Source organism: Lepisma saccharinum, chromosome 9 (genome assembly GCF_977018435.1).
Source record: "Lepisma saccharinum chromosome 9, izLepSacc3.1, whole genome shotgun sequence".
Classification (NCBI taxonomy): Eukaryota; Metazoa; Arthropoda; class Insecta; order Zygentoma; family Lepismatidae; genus Lepisma; species Lepisma saccharinum.
The window spans coordinates 71,273,558-71,290,426 of record NC_139237.1 but is presented as its reverse complement, the minus strand read 5'-3'; the positions used below and the strand labels follow the sequence as shown (position 1 = coordinate 71,290,426).

The following is a 16,869-nucleotide window of genomic DNA, read 5'->3' as shown; positions in this document are numbered from 1 at the left end:
CCAGTAGTTGACTCTCATTCAAGAACGTACCCTCTCCCGCCTTCCAGAGATTAGCTACCTTTGTTGTGCAGCTTCCAAATGCTGACCAAATGCTGACAAGTCTCTACATAGTGCTCAAGTGCGCTGCGACAACACCGAAAGCGCAAGAAAAGTTTACGTGCAATATTATCAACAACAGGGTTATAAAACATTCTCCGTCTTGCCTCGATAATTGTCTATCTCCTTAAATCACGTCACATTATTAAAAAAAGCCAAAAACCTAATTTTATCTAGTGTAAAATAAAAAAATTTCTGGGGGGGAGGGGCTCGAGCCACCTCAACACCACCTTGGATACGTGCTATTAACAATAACAGGGTTATAGAACACACTCCGTTTTGTTTCGATAATTATTTCTCTCAGATTTATAAATTTATTATCTTCACATTATTCAAGATGCCAAAAATCTAATTTTACCAAGTGTAAATTGAAAAATTTCCAAAAGGGGGGGGGGGCTTGAGCCACCTCATCCCCACCTTGGATACGTGCTATTAACAATAACAGGGGTATAAAACATGTTTCATCTTGCCTCGATAATTATTTATCTTCTTACATTATTCACATTATTCAAGAAGCCAAAAACCTAATTTTATCTAACGTAAACTGAAAAATTTCCTGGGGAGAGGGTCGAGCCCCCTGTGCCCCATCTTGGATACGTGCTATTATCAATAACAGGGTAACGGAACATTCTCCGTCTTGCCTCGATAATTATTTCTGTCCTAAAATTATTGTCACATTATTTTATTTCACACCACAAGAAACCAAAAACCTCATTTTATCCAGTGTAAACCTAAAACTTTCGGGGGGGCTTGAGCCCCCTAAGCCCCCCCTCTGGATACGTGCCTGCGTGCGGGAGTCACACTGTTCTCAAACAGAGATTGCTTATTATAGGTTTCGTGAATAAAGCGTACTTGGTGTATTTTGGCGTGAAATTACTGTAGATGACCAAGATGGTCGTGGGTGCCTCACAGTGAGTACAAGGTGTGTGTTGAGACACTGAGGTCTTGGGCAACCGGGAAGCGTATTTACAAACCCTATAGTACTGCAGAACCTCCAGCGACATTTGGCTACTGATTGCCATTCCGGAAGTTGATGCAGCGTTCCTTCAAGTTAACGCTAGATGGCAGGGTTCAAATTAACAGTAGATTTCAGATATCCATCCCAACAAGATAAGAAACCCATTTACAATAAGGTTCATTTTTTAGCAAAATTATTTAAATTAATGTTTTAGAAGACAGAAATCAGAACTCTTCTTGAAGTTAATGACTTTTGTATTTAAAGTCACATCAGTGCAAACATTGTAACTACCAATGACTATTGAGAAAATTATGTATATCCAACGTATAGCATTTTAAACATTATATGTTGTTATATAAACGTATATTTCTTAACATAATTTCGACAATCTGTTTACAAACTTTATTGCTATATAATCACAAGTCTAATTTTTCCATACTTTCGCTGTAAATGAAGAAACATGGAACAATGGACACGGAACATAAACACTTCCGGTTCACACAGCCAATAAGAAAGTGTCATATACCTCTGGTTCTGCAGCACTATAGGGTTTGAAAATACGCAACCAGGAATAATAAAAATATGGGAAAATCTATGTTATGGAGGTAGCCCGGAGACCACCTTAATGACATTTGTATGCAACAAATGTTGAAACACACAACGCAAAGAACAAGAAATGGATAGTGTATCAGCAATTCGATCCATTTCCTACCAACACCCAATTCCCCGGCCTCTTCGAATGTTTGTATCTTCACTTAGTAGTTGTGAAGCAGAAGTTACATGCGAAGATCCACATTCCACTCTCATCTTGATTTTTTCCCCACCAACATTGGTGACGAGAAAGAAAATCCTGACATGATGGGGAAAATGGATGTCATTTCCATGATCATCATTCATAATACTTCCGTTCCAGAATCATCTGTTGGTTTGGAAAAAAGCGTAAAATCAATTGTATAAATTTATTTTGTTGTGGTTGAATTGTTGTTTTAAGTCCACTTTATGCACAATAAGGCTAATCGGGACTGGACCTACAGTTTAAAGTGGGATCCGAACCACTATGTGTCTCCACCGGGGATCGAACCCGGAATCCCTTGATTACAAGGCAACGACGCAACCACTGCGCCATCGGGGAGGCACTGTAACAAATGTAATGTAATGGCGAATATGAGAAATTTCATTCTGAAATTGTGAAAAAATTCTGTAAAATAGATGTCATATTCGTAATCAGCATTCAAAATACTTCCAGAATCACGTACTGGTTTGAAAATAACCGATTTGTTTTGTTTTTTCAAAATGTCGACCAGTGTTATCCAGCGTTGGGCCCAGGAGCCAATTCGCCCCTGTCTTGGGTTGATGGGATTTCTTGCAGAGCATGTTGTTCTTTTGCATGAGTACGCCAAAATTAATTTGTTTTTATCGGTTTTGCTCTACCCTAGAATTAAAAATAATAAGTCGATAGTTTCTTCGGCGTGGAGAACTCATAGAAAATGTACCGAGTGGAGAGAGATTCCTGACTATAATTGTATAACGTTGAATGGTTAATAGAATTCCTGCCACGTACATTTGTTAGATGTAGGTCTTTATGCACATAGGAAAGTGTTATACATCATACAATGTAGCCTCAGTTACGAGTAGTTAAAGCCTTACTGGATCTATGGCTGGGGTAGGAAAGTTGTTTGCAAACCCTTCATCTTTTAAATTCCGCTATGATATTCCATTTGGTGAAAGATTACATCTGTATACAGGGTGTTTCCGTGACTTTGATTCAAACTGATAGGGTAGATAAGAGTCTGACCCAAGTACTAATGTGAGATAAGGAACCCCTGTCCTGAAACGCGTCAATAAAGAGTTGTAAGCCAAAACTAGTTGGGACTGCCTATGCGTAGTGGTAACGTCGTCTCCTTGTAATAAAGGGGTCCCTGTTCTATTCCCGGTGGATGCACATTGCACAGTGGTTCGGATTACATTTAAACTGTACGCCTAGTCCAGATTAGCCTTACTGTGCATAAAGTGACAGTGGCATAAGTAAACTGAAAGATGCTACTTGAAGATTTGATATGGATATTACTACAGTGTATCGTAGCATTCTACGACGAAAACATTATAGTAGTTGTTCAAAATGGCGGCTCCCAGCGTCGATGCAAGCATGACAGCGTCGCGATATGGTTTCGCGTCCGCTTGTACATCCATGGAGTTGTTTGCCTGATCTAACCCCATTCAATTTTTTCTTGTGGGTCATGTCAAAAGTGTTGTCGACCAGACGCAGGTAAAGAGTGAGGAGGGCCTGCTGAAAAGATCCTTACTGTTTCTGACATCGTTAGAATGACTCCAGAGATGTTCGACGCTGTCGTGCGTGCATCGACGCTGGGGGCCGCCATTTTGAACAACTACTATAATGTTTTCGTCGTAGAATGCTACGATACGCTGTAGTAAAGTCCATATGAAGTCTACATCGCGCTACGACATCAGGGCTCCCGGGTTCGAATCCCGGCCTGGACATGGATGTTTGTGAGTGTCCAATTTCATCACATCACATCATCACTCATCCCCATCATCTTTCAGTTGCTTTTTTCACTGTCATAGGTAGCTCCAATTGTTTTGGTTTGTAACTCTTTAATGAGGCGTTTCCTTATCTCATACTGGTGCTTCGGTCAGTCTCCATCTACCCTGCAAATTTGATTCAAGGTCACGGAAACACCTTGTAGAATCCCTTCTAGATTTACGAGTTCTTTGCCTTCGCTGCTGTTGTCCAGATATGTGTGACAAAAAGCAGACATATTCCGCCAGAGAACTATATTGAATACCTAGCAAACCACACGAAGATTTAATGGAATGCTCTAGGAGTAATTTTAAATAGATTTATCTCTTCAGAATTTAGAATATTTTGGAAGGTTAAAAAAGACAGGAGAGCAATTCTCGAAAACTGCTTTGCACCCGTAGGCCAGAAGTGATCCAAAGCGGCGAAGAGCCCCTTCAATGCTAGCAACCTGTCCACGTCAGTGTAAATATGGTTGTATAAGTTCAAGGCGTTCTCTCTGCTAAAGGTTGAAATTGGTGACGAGAAAGCGACCGTGCTTTGATAAAATTGCCACTTTTTTTGGTCGCCATATTGTTTGGTTAACTTTGGCATTCCTGTAATACTGTGCACTGGTGTGACAGACTTATAATTATCATTATATATATAGGAAATACATACACACACGTAATTTTATTATTTTAGCAGTACACATAGAAACCACGAATTCTATAACGTTTCTCTCTTAAATTGGTTTTGGCATTTCTGGAATAAGAAAGATCGACATTTCTAAGCAATTTTCGAGACGACCACATTTAATACAGAACAATTCGAGACTTTTCTAAATCTGAATCGTGGCGGGAAAACTTTCTTCCTAAACCCAGTATCAAGTTACTGCTTACTGCGCGTGATTTGCAAAACCTTGAAATTTGTGGTGATATTTTCCCAGTCACTTAACTAACTAACTAACTCTATAGCGGTCTTAAACACGAAGGTTTAAGCAACACAAACCTTCCATCTGTCCCTATCCTGGGCAAGTTCAATCCAATCTTTTCAATCCTTATCGATTTCCTTTAGGTCCATCTCAACGTCATCCATTCATCTTCGTCTTGGCTTTCCTACAGATCTCTTACTTTCAGGTTTCCTGGAAACTCTTCATTCGTGTCACATGGCCTGCCAGCCTCCTAAGTCTTCTTGATTTAATTATTCTAATAATATCTGCATATGAACACAAATTAAGCAGTATTAATTTATATAACCTTCTCCACTCACCTGTCTCCTCATCCCTTTTAGGTCCAAATATTTTTCTAAGAATTTTATTTTGAAATGATCTTAATTTATGTTCCTCTTTTAATGTAATGAATCAAGTTTCGCATCCATATAATATGTACGTACTACAGGCAAAATTACTGTTTTGTATATTTTAACTTTTAGTTTCTTAGATATTATACGCGAAGATGAAAGTTTATGTAGAGAAAAGTAACTTGCAGTACAAAATCGAATCAGCTTTCAATTGTTTTGAATAAATGCTAGTGAACTTTCCGAGCTTTGAGTGGACTTACAAAATTGATTACAAGTCATCAGCGTTTCTATTAGCCATCAGAGGGGCTCAATTTAAAGTTTAATAAGTTGCAATATAACATACATATTTACTACAGACAGTTCTTCAAATACCAATTCTACCTCAACTGTGGTTAATAAAAATCATAGTTTTGCGATTTAAATATTGCGAATATTGCAAAAAGAAGTAGAAAAATGAAACTAATTTGTTGTACTTTATTTTTTGTATTTCTATTTCAGAGAAAGAACCGCGGTGGTCTAGTCAGTAAGGCGTCTGACTTCCACGCGGGAGGCCCGGGTTCGATTACCAGGGGAGGTGATGTAAGGTCGGAATTTATCCAGCATTATCCCCGTATAAAGCGGGTCTGGGGCTCACCCAGCCTCAATTAAAAGGGTACCTAGGTGTAAAGGCGACCGGAGCGAGATGCTGATCACATCACTTCCAAAATGGCCGTGATAGATAGAATATGTGGGGCCCTACCCCCATAGCTCCCTATATATGTCTCATGGCATGGTGCAAAGTGCACAGGGAACATTACCTTTACTTTTATTTTAGAGATATATGGGGGGTTGTACCTCCAGAACCACCCCCTCTCGGCATGCCCTTGTTGATTTTTTCTTTTGATTTGGTGTTTTAAGTCCACTTTATGCACAGTAAGGCTAATCGGGACGACCTACAGTTTAAAGTGGGATCCGAACCACTTGTGCCTCCACCGGGTATCGAACCCGGGATCCCTTGTTTACAAGGTGACGACGCTACCACTGTGTCATCAGGGAGGCCCAGGCACGCGCTTGTATGTTACGCTGTTAAACTTAGAAAATGAAGACTGCAAGTAAAGTTATCCGTAAAGATAAGCATTTCAACTTTCAATGAAAAAGTATTGAGTTACTATTCTCAGAACTTGCGTACGGTGAAGAGACAATGACTATCAGCATATTCGTATTAGCATAATTATCCTTTGCAATGAGCACACCGAAATTGCAATTGGAAATTTTGCAACGATTGATGAAGCAGGTTTGTCGATTTGGTTATTTTACGTCACTTTTCCGCCACTTTTGGTTAATTGCGACGTGAAAATGAATGGCCATTAGATGAAACAGGTCGGGATTCGAACCCGGGATCTTCGGTGGCAAGATCGGCCACTTAACGCGCTCGGCCATGTTGCAGGTTGCGAAAAACAATATTCTACTTGTTTGAACTTCAACTTGTGAGGTTTAATGTTGTATCGAATGCTAGATGGCGGGCCTATCTCTGTATCAACTTTTTCAAAAATCTATATTTTGAGCACCATTTTCTCTTCAGGAATCTTTTCCAAATATTATTAAGAATCTTCGTTTCCATTACAAGTAATATTATCAAAATATTTTAATGACTTGACACCACAATTCAAGTTATTGTACTAAATACTCTAGTCAAACTTAGTCAATATGTGTTTGTATTAATATTGGATATTATATTCATATATTAAATGAATATTGGATCTGATAATGAGCTTTTTAATGAAATTTACAACTCCGCAGCAAAACATTAACGAATTCTTTCAAAAATATTGACGCTTGAACAACTTTCAGATCGAAGCGATAAGTGTCGTTTGTCGCTGGCATGTGCACGATTTGTAGCTTGTAGCTTCTCACTTCGGTCTATAAGATACCTTCAAGGAGGAAACTTTGTCATACTTAAATTCTTGTCTCATGACAGTCGGTGAAACCTCACTATATTTTTTACAATGCATTTTATCATAAGTAATTTTCACGTGCATTTATAATAAATATTTTCGAAATGTGGACCAGTTCATGAAGCAAAAATCGTTTCATACAATGTCTAACAATGGATCTGAATATAACGAAATCAAGCTCAACAAATTTATTTTTGTTAAATGTAATGAAAGTTTTACAAGACGGGCAAATCTTCACATTAAATCTAGTTAATGAACTCTTCTAGGTAATTCATAAATAAAAGCATGTCTTAAAATATTAATTCAATTTGAATTTTGGCATGACATTAACAATTAGGGAAAAAAATATGGCCTCTCCGATGACGTAGTTGTAACGTGGTCGACTTGTAATGAAGAGGGTTCGATACCCGGTGGAGGTACATAGTGGTTCGGATCCCACTTTAAACTATAGGTCTAGTCCCGATGAGCCTATATGTGCATAAAACGAACTTAAAATCAATTAGTGAAAATCGGGAGAAAATTCAGTAGAACAGGGAACGTTGTGGAAAGATATTTGTGTAACGTTTCGATGTTTTAATGTTTTGCTGTAGTTAATCTTAATAATAAAAAATGGTGTATATATACTTTGTAAAAGTAGGATTTATTTTCTTGTAAATATTTACACTTATTAGTTACGTCTAAAGTAAGTTTTGTTTTCTGTGTGCTGTTAACACCTCTGTCCGTCACAATATTTGAAGTTCTGGCCTAGAAGTAGTTCCGCTAGTGTCGAATGTACGTATAAGGCCCGCTTCAGACGGAAGCATTTCCTAGCATAAATGCTATGTGAATGCTTCAAAAATTTTGAAGCAGACGGTATTTTACACGGAAGTATTTCATGTAACATTCCGATTGGCTTTTACGATTGTGATGCATAATGTATATACAGCACGAAAGGCATACCGAGTTACGCCATCTATGATTAGTGCACAGCGTTTACAATTTAAATAACTAAAATATTATTCTATACGTGTACTGTGTACGTTATGAAGTATGTGCTTTAGCAGTGCCATTGGTTTTGTACCTAACATCTTTTTATAGGAAACGTTATTCCTCTCGGTTGAATAGTTATCGGCTTTTAAAAATGTGAAGTGATACATTGTTTACATCTCACTCGCCCGCCATTACATGTTAACTCGTGACCTAGAGCTTGCTTCTGATAGGTTATTCAACGGAAATATTACCGATTCTATCCCTGAGAAACGGCATAGCATGTGAAATGCCAAACGATTTTTCACTTTACACGGTATTATTTTGGTCATGGCATAAACGTTAAGGAAAATGCTTTTTTCTAAGGCGGGCCTTAGCCATGGGTGGAAAGCATGTATAGGGTGTTCCGTATAGGAAGCCGATTTAGAAAATTAAATAAAAATAGGGAAAATATCATGAAAATAGTTATATTTTGCATATATGTGAGCAGTAACATCTTCCATTTACGTATGAAAGACAATGTCAGGCATATGTCCACCCCTACTGAGTCTACATGCATTTATACGCTCCCCAAAATTATTGATAACCCTCTCGCAGATGTCTGTCCTGATGCATCCAATCACCCGTATGATTTCCGCCTTCAGTTCCAAAAGGGTTCGTTGTTTGTCGGCGTACACCTGTGATTTCACAAACCCCCATAAGAAGAAATCACAGGGTGTAAGATCACACTCCACCTGCCAAAACCAACACCACACAGTCGTTCTCAGCGGATGGATGGATTTCACGCTCCTGGATTATTCGAGGATTTTCGGAAGGAAACCACAACAAGTGAGACAAAACAATTGAGGCTACATTAATCTGCATAACAACAGATACCAACATTGGTAAGAATAGGTCTGCCAACCTCGAAACAAAACAATAGCATTCGATTCAAATTCGGCGTCCTATACGAAACACCCTTTAGTTTGCAATTTTTCCGAAGGCACAGATAGATTCGCGTTTTAATATCAGCTCTACTACGGTATTCGAGAATATATAAGCCTTCAACCTTCTATATGCCGTAATGGTGTAATAACGTTAAAGTACGGTTTTAAGGCTCGGAGGGACCTTGACATGCGAATGGGCGATTTTTTCCAAATTTTCCTCTCCATTCGAAAAAACTCTTGGATATTTCAAAATATGAAAAAATTACATACCAGGAGCGTATATTTTAGGCTAGCTAATCTATCTGCGAAGCCTGAAGTCTAGAGAATAAAATACAGGAGAAAAATCGATCAGAAATTGTAAATAAAAATATCTATATCAGTGAGGTGATCATGGTGATTCTGAAGTTGGTTACCTAATTTCTTATGAGTTGGCAACCTGATTTCCTATGAATTGGCAACCTGATTTCTTATGAGTTGGCAACCTGATTTCCTATGAGTTGGCAACCTGATTTCCTATGAGTTGGCAACCTGATTTCCTATGAGTTGGTAACCTGATTTCTTAGGAGTTAGCAACCTGATTTCTTAGGAGTTGGTAACCTGATTTCTATTCATAGCCTAGGATCACGTGACATAGTGACATAGCCCAGATCTTGGGCTCAATATACGCCACTGTTACATACGCTTAGAATTGCTTCTAGAGCATTGACGTGAATTTTCGTGTACTTTTATTTCACTGTTGTATAGATATTATAGTTTCGTGATTACGTAAGTCTATTAAACAATTGATAATATCTAGACAACAGTGAAAGAAAACGACATGAAAATTCATGTCAATGCTCTAGAAGCAATTCTAAGCGTACGTAATTTTTCATATTTTGAAATATCCAAGAAGTTTTTCGAATGAAGAGGAAAATTTGAAACAATTCGCTCATTCGCATGTCAAAGGCCCCAGCAGAGCCTTAAGTCCGCTACGCTACAACTTATGAATCGATGTTTCTCAAATAAAAATCTGGATCAGCGCTTCAACTCTCATAAATATTTCCGCTCAGTATTTGGAACGCGCGTGACAAAGGAAAATATTTTTTTCATCATGTGATTTTTTTTACACATTTTGTAAACAAGGCCAATCCTCCTGAGTGTCTAACTGATTGGAAATTTCTAATAAAAAAATTTAATTTCCGGCAGTTATGGTGGTAACACAATTGGTGCCTCCAAAGTACCAGAATCTGTAATTTTTCCTTCAAAATGTGGGGTGTGCAAACATTTGAAAGCACCAGCAAAATTATCTCTCTTCGAATGTATCTACAGGGTAGAAGGTTTATTATGGTACAGTTCTCGCCACGGAGTGGTCTGTTGTCTGAGGGCAACTGTTGCCAAACGTATGTTTCGTGAAGTAATTGTACTGTTGGACGAATCCTTCGAAAGTGCAAGTAAATAAAATCAATGAGGCACTCACTCTTAGAGAGCAAATTCCTTTTCTCGCTGTCTGAAATACTTCAGCCCTACGTGTCTGTGCTTTCCCCTCCCCTCTGTTGTGAACTTGGCAACTAAGCGCTGGAATTCCTCTCACAAAGAAAAAAGCAGGCTCTGATTGGCAGAGAACAGTGTTCCTACCAGTGGACGGAAGCGCCCACGTCGTCAGAGTCTTTCAACTGACAGTGGCGGTAACTGCACCGAGTTAAATCTTCTCAAGTATAGGGGATACAAAAAAAAAGAAGCCAAAGGTCTCTAAATTTGCGACATTTGTCTTGCCCCCGAAATTAGTGATTTGTTCTTGTTCCTTGATCATCCTTTGTTACGCCTGTAGCTTGTAGAATTCTACGAGTTGTGTCAATCCTATAAAAACAAGCTTCAGTGCGCACACACACACTGTGGTTTTCATTGACACACACCCACACAGTGACACGTACCTCAAGTCATCGCGACTTTTTAAACGCACCTTTTGGTTATTCCAACGACGATATACTTCCCTCGGCCATAAACCGGAATGTCGTTAAGCTAAATGCAACAATAACAGCTATTTATAGTTATGGACTCGACAGAAGAACACAAAAAAAGGCCAATTCCGGGATTCGAATCTAAGACCCTTAAGTGCCACGTATGTTAATGCCACAATGAATGTGACCCCGGTTGTTGCTAAATGTTATGGGCGTGTCGAGTTAATTGTTTGTTTGGGTAGTAAATTCATCGCTTAACAATTTAAACAATCAATAACGGCAGAAGGGTGGGGGTGAGTAGGAATATGAATGGGATATTTCACAGGATAGGGAGCTGTGACGTCACGATCTGATCGCTTAGTTGCCGGGGTTTCCACATGAAATTCCAGGATTTCGGGCTGCGTCGACAAGATGGGCGGGGTTATTTGCCGATGGCCTCGAATGACTCGATAACGAGAGGTAAAAGAACAAAGAGACCCGAAACACCGAAATATATAATAAAACAAAAAGGAAATAAATAACGAAAAAAATAAAGAAAATATCAAAGAATGGAAATAGGAAAATGAACAAAACATGATTGAAGCAGTAAGTAAATAAAAGTCAATATTTAAAAATACGATAAAATACGAAAGAAACATGGAAAACGAGCGAAAATTAAAATCAGGATAAAATAAGAATCAATATAAATAAAACAGAAAATATTTACGGAATAAGAATAAGAGAATTGAAAAGAAATAAACGAATAAATTATGAAAATAGAAGCAGGCTGTATCATTAGCGTACGCAGGATTATTTTTCGGAGAAATCTGGAATTGTAAAGTTATTGCATAGATGCGTTCTAGTGGAGGCTGCACACACTGTGAAATATTTCGTAATGACCATATTTTAAACTTGCTTTAAAAGTTGTTCGAAGACAAAAATGTTAATTGGGGGTTATTTTAAGGGAGTTTGCATTTACCAATTTAATTTTTCCCCGAGTTCTTTGTTGCTTTCATTTGAAAATTTTGATTTTCTCAAAATTTCAGGAAGGGCTGTAGCACGATCATTCCCCCTACTGTAATCAAAATATTTTGTTCAGAGTATTCTCAAATTGCAATAATAATAATAATGTTTAATTCTTCTTGTTAGAGCCACACGCTTGTAGACTGGTAGCCCTCGTGAAACTAAAAATGGTGGGGATAACACTCTTCATTATTATTATTATTATTATTATATGGTTATTCTTATTGCTATTGTTATTATTGCTACTGTTATTGTTATTTTCAATCTAATTGATATTTTTAAAAATATTTGGCCGAAAAATCACTACATAGAGAACCTTATGGAGTGCAAAACTCCATGACCTCCTGGTTCGCTTGATGATGCAATCAACACCACTCTCCAACCTCACTTAGGAGCCAAAAAAGAGCTCTGGCCTAACGAACGCAAGATCTTGTGGGGACTCGAACCCCGGAACATGCAAAAAAAAAAGGATGCACATTTACCTTTCTTTCCTCCTCCAGGCATGACATAAGATGGACGCGCCGTGGGGGCGGAAGTACTCAGCCAGCAGTAAATTTTGATGCAGTTCTGTTGTCACCTCGCGTCGAGACGGTCGCCGACCGTCCTTGTCCAATCTCCTCCTCTTCTCCTCGTAAAAGGCCTCTCGGGGGCTCTCGGCAGAGCGGCTACGGCCCTGGGAACGTCCAAGCAACGTCGTCCGTTTTCGTCACTCGACCACCGATCCCGGTTGAGACTGGAAACGGCTGGGGGGGTGTACTTTTGGGGAGACCTGCGCGCACCTCTTTACCGGATGGAACTCTAGCTTCGACTGGGAGAACCTTCCTGGATCCGGGATGCTGCACGGAGCCTGCGCAGGAAGGTTTCCGGGACGCTGGATGGATCAGGCGTGCGTTTCGAAACATCCAGGATGCGGTGGTGGGTAGGGAAATATCCCACGCCAGAAGGAAATTTTTCAAGTGTTTGACAACACAACAACAAGTACATAAAAGCCATGGTTTTAGTCCTTGAGTCCGTTACGCACGAGATTAAACTCAAAAGGTATGAGTGCATCCCCTACTGTAACGCAGGCTCAATTCCCGGAATACTCAAGCTCGAATTTCCCTCTTTAATCCGTTCTGTGGCTCACTCAGCCTCTAACCAACGAGTACCTGGAGTGTAAAATCATGTTTTGCATTAAGGGCAGGAGGAACAGTTTGTGTCCAGCCAGACGCGAGGACTCTAAACTGCTCATCCTCCACCGACCTTCCTCGCGGTCAGAGGTCTATGCGCTGGATGGTCGTAGGAGAGGAAGAAAACGTAGCATTACGCTTATGGAAGTATTATTTCACGTGTTCTCTTGAAAATACCAAACATCCGATGGCGTAGAAAAACACATTAACGGATAAAGGACACGTTGAAGATTTGATTTGTCGTAGGAATAAATTCTTATTTATCATATTTTTCAAACATCGTGCCCAGCTTAATAATCAACTTGACAAATCGCTTCCACTTGCAACATGGGTAGAAATCCATACTAGTTGTGTTAATATATTGATATAAATTCTCACCTGGTGCGAAACTGACACTCTCCGCCTTAAGGAAGAGCAACAGCCTTTCTTGATTACTCCCATTGTTCTTGATTATAACTTTTCTGTTTTCTGCCCTGTTTTCTGTCTTGTTTTCTCCTTTGTTTCTCGGTCATTTATTTATCTTTCTGTTTCTCTTAGTCCTTTGTTTCTCTCTCTTTCTCTGCCTGTCTCTTCTTTGCTTCTTTTCTCACTCAATCTCTTATATTTTCTCTTATATTTTCCCGTTTATTCTCTCTCTATCGGTTCAGCGTTTATTTCTATTCTTTTTTAATTCATCTTACTCTCCATGGCTTCTTTATCACTTCATTTCTCCCTCCCAATTAAGAAGAAGACTGTACAGGGTGTCTACCAGTCTGAAAAACCTGGAAAAGTCATGGAAATATCAGGGAAATTTACTGGAAAAATCAACATTTTTGTAGTACAACTAAAAATAGGTGTTTGAACAAATTAAAGAAGACAAGCAAGAAATTTTAAATTTGTTATGGGCAAACTATACTTCAGTTTGATGTACTGAGTATTACCAGTAGTTCGAGTAGAAATTGCATAGTAAATACCCTAAAAAGAGAGGTCATGTTTTGACTTTTGTATTACAGGGTGATTCTTGGCCTCCCAGATGGTACAGTGGTTGCGTCGTAGCCTTGTAATCAAGGGGTGCCGAGTTCGATTCCCGGTGGAGGCACATAGAGGTTCGATCCCACTTTGAACTGCAGGTAACAGGGTGAATCTTATAGAACCGGCCCGACAAAATGAGCTGTATGTGAAATGTACCATACAGATATTAACGTAATTTATACATGACGTACACTGGATAATGTGCCGTTGATTGTGATCAGAGCATGTGTTGAAAGTGTCCGCGGCTTTCAAGAAACCACGCCTCCACCCGCGTTTGCATATTCGCCGTTACTCGCCGCAGTGTTTCCTGATTTCAGACGAAATGTTGTACTTTAAAACTTGTAACGTACGCGGTTTGTTTGCTTACACCCTGTATTTCAGTAAACACCACAAGAAAAAGTCCCGGCTAGTAAGTCTGGAGATCTCGGAGGCCTGACATCTGGGCACTGAAAACATGTTCGTACGTGCACCACTATGTGTCCTTTAAACTTGCAGCATAAGTGCTATCACCTGTCAGATCATCTGCACACCATTCGACTCAGCACAGCCCACGGATCTATGCAGGGGAGCTATGCATCCCCTGCAGCATTATTAGCAAATTCATCAGGCCGGTACTATGAGAATCACCCTGTACTTCCATGTAGAAATCTAGTACAGTAGCATCCCAGATGGCGCAGTGGTAGCGTTGTTGCCTTGTACTCAAGGGGTCCTGGGTTTGATACTCGGTGGAGGCACATACTGGTTCGGATCCCACTTTAAACTGTAGGTCCAGTCCCGATTAGCCTTACTGTGCATAAAGTGAACTTAAAACACCAATTCATTCATTCATTCATTCTAGTACAGTACGTGGCTATTACCACTTTCTTGTTGTGTTTGGTTGATACATATACTTTTACTAAATACTATATTACTGTAATTATGTATTCTTTAGGCTAATTATTCTGATTTTTTACATAAATAATTCTTTGTTAACCATTAGTCAATGCTTGGCAAGTATTACATAAAAGATCTCCCCTATTTCCCCTACCAAACAGTTAATTTCTATACAGCTTCTCTTCTCGTTATTAATTTTAACTTTGTTAAGTATGGTATTTAGGTAAACTCTAGTGACGTTCTTACACACATGTGTAAATACATGAATTGCCGTAAAAACTTGGTATGGGAAATTTTGGGACTGGGTCGGAAAACATGGAAAAGTCGGGGAATTTTGTTTTTATGAAATTGTAGACACCCTGTTTATTATCTTGACCAACCTTTAAAAAGTATATTTTTTCATCATGCGAATAATCACGTTTCATCATCCTGTTGAGTGGAACGATGTCTTAAAACGAGAAGAATTAGCACGTTGGCAACTATGTTCAGTTGTGACATTGCTCATCCCTATATGTAAGACTTTTGGCAAACGGTAATGCTCGTTCTGCAATGGTTTTACACCTCACCCCTCCATATCCACGAACTAAATTGCGAAGTACTTATTACTAAAGTGTAGTTCAAATAACGACTCAATAGAAAAAGATAGATTTTGCTCGTTATGCTCTTTAAATGTAGTTCAGTAAGGGATTTGAAAATATGAGGAAAGTTTGTAGCGCTTGTATTACAGGGAAATTCGGTGTTTCGTCCGCCATGAGACGCATTGGACACCCTAACGGAGCAATCTTCCAATGTATCTGGAAGTGACATCTCAAAACTCCCGATATAAGTTTGCGACTTGAGCTTCCTACCTAACCCCTCAACTTAGAAACTTCATAACAAAATTGAAAACCAAGTAAGATATGCCATAAAATTTACGGATATCCGTTTTTACTTTTGCGTTTCCAAACGAGTTGTCAAGGGCATCTAGGTACTTTTACGTTTTTGGTTTAACGTATGTACATGTGCTGCAAGTATAAGTGTCAGAAAATGAGTTAACAAGAGATTATTCTTAGCAATCCATGAACAGGGCCGTCGCCAAACCGAAAACTGACAAGCCTTAGCACACCCAAAGAGCAAGATACACCCACTCATAGAGGATAAAGAAAAAAAGAAGGTACAAATTCTGTGACCGAAATAAATAGAGAAAAAGGAATAGAGAGAGAGAGAGAAAGTGGAGATGAAAGAAAGTGAAACAGAAGGGAGATAGAGAGAAAGTGGAGATGATAGATAGTGAAACGAGAGAGAGAGAGAAAGTGAAGATGAAAGAAAATGAAACAGGAGAGAGAGAGAGAGACAAAGTTGAGATGAAAGAAAGTGAAAAAGAAGAGAGAGAGAGAGAGAGAACGTTGAGATGAAAGAAAGTGAAACAGAAAAGAGAGAGAGAGAGAGAGAAAGTGGATATGAGAGAAAGTAAAACAGGACAGAGATATGAGAGGAATTAATTGAACTAATCGAATTGTTGCTTTGAAGTCAAATTAATGTACAGGTAGGCTAATCGGAACTGGACATACAGTTTAAAGTGGGATTCGAACTACTGTGCAATGTGCCTCCACCGAGTATCGACCCCGTAACCCCTTCATTACAAGGCGACGTACGCGACGAATGAGTTAGGTCAGAGTTTAATTACAGACCCTCCAACAACCCCAAAACAGTTCTCAACAACCCCTCTAAAATTTCACGTAAAGGACCAATACATGAAGATTTTTGCTCTAAACTCAACCTTACATCTCCTAATTACGAACATACTCGCCACTCCCAAATGGAAAATTATACTTAAAAAACCTGATGATAGCGATACCCGATGTGTTTCCGACCCCATTTTAAACTGTAGGTCCAATCTCGATTACCCTATTTTTGCAAAAAGTGGACTTGTAGCAATAACTCAAACCCAGATGATAGGGAAACAAAGTTAGGTAGGTAGAGAAACAGAGGGGGAAAGAAAGAAACAGAAGATGAAATAGAGAAATAGCGAAGGATAGAAACAAAGAGATCGAGAGAATGTGAACTGCTAAAATAAACAGAGGAACGAAAGATAAATAGGAAGAATAGAGATAGAATCTTAGCAGTAGAAAGAGAGAAACAGGGAAATTGAGAAACAGAGAGAAATAGGGAAAGAGGAGTAGAAAAGAAGAGAGCGAGAA

General features: G+C 39.1%; 1 long non-coding RNA gene across 1 annotated transcript in view; it reads right to left on the bottom strand.

Moving 5' to 3' along the window:
* The window catches only part of LOC145992130 (uncharacterized), a 59,945-nt gene extending 47,511 nt beyond the window's left edge, over positions 1-12,434 (bottom strand). The window contains exon 1 of the long non-coding RNA XR_014442128.1: positions 12,119-12,434. This is a non-coding gene — a long non-coding RNA (uncharacterized LOC145992130). The remainder of the gene's footprint in view (positions 1-12,118) is intronic.
* Positions 12,435-16,869: the final 4,435 nt, after the last annotated feature.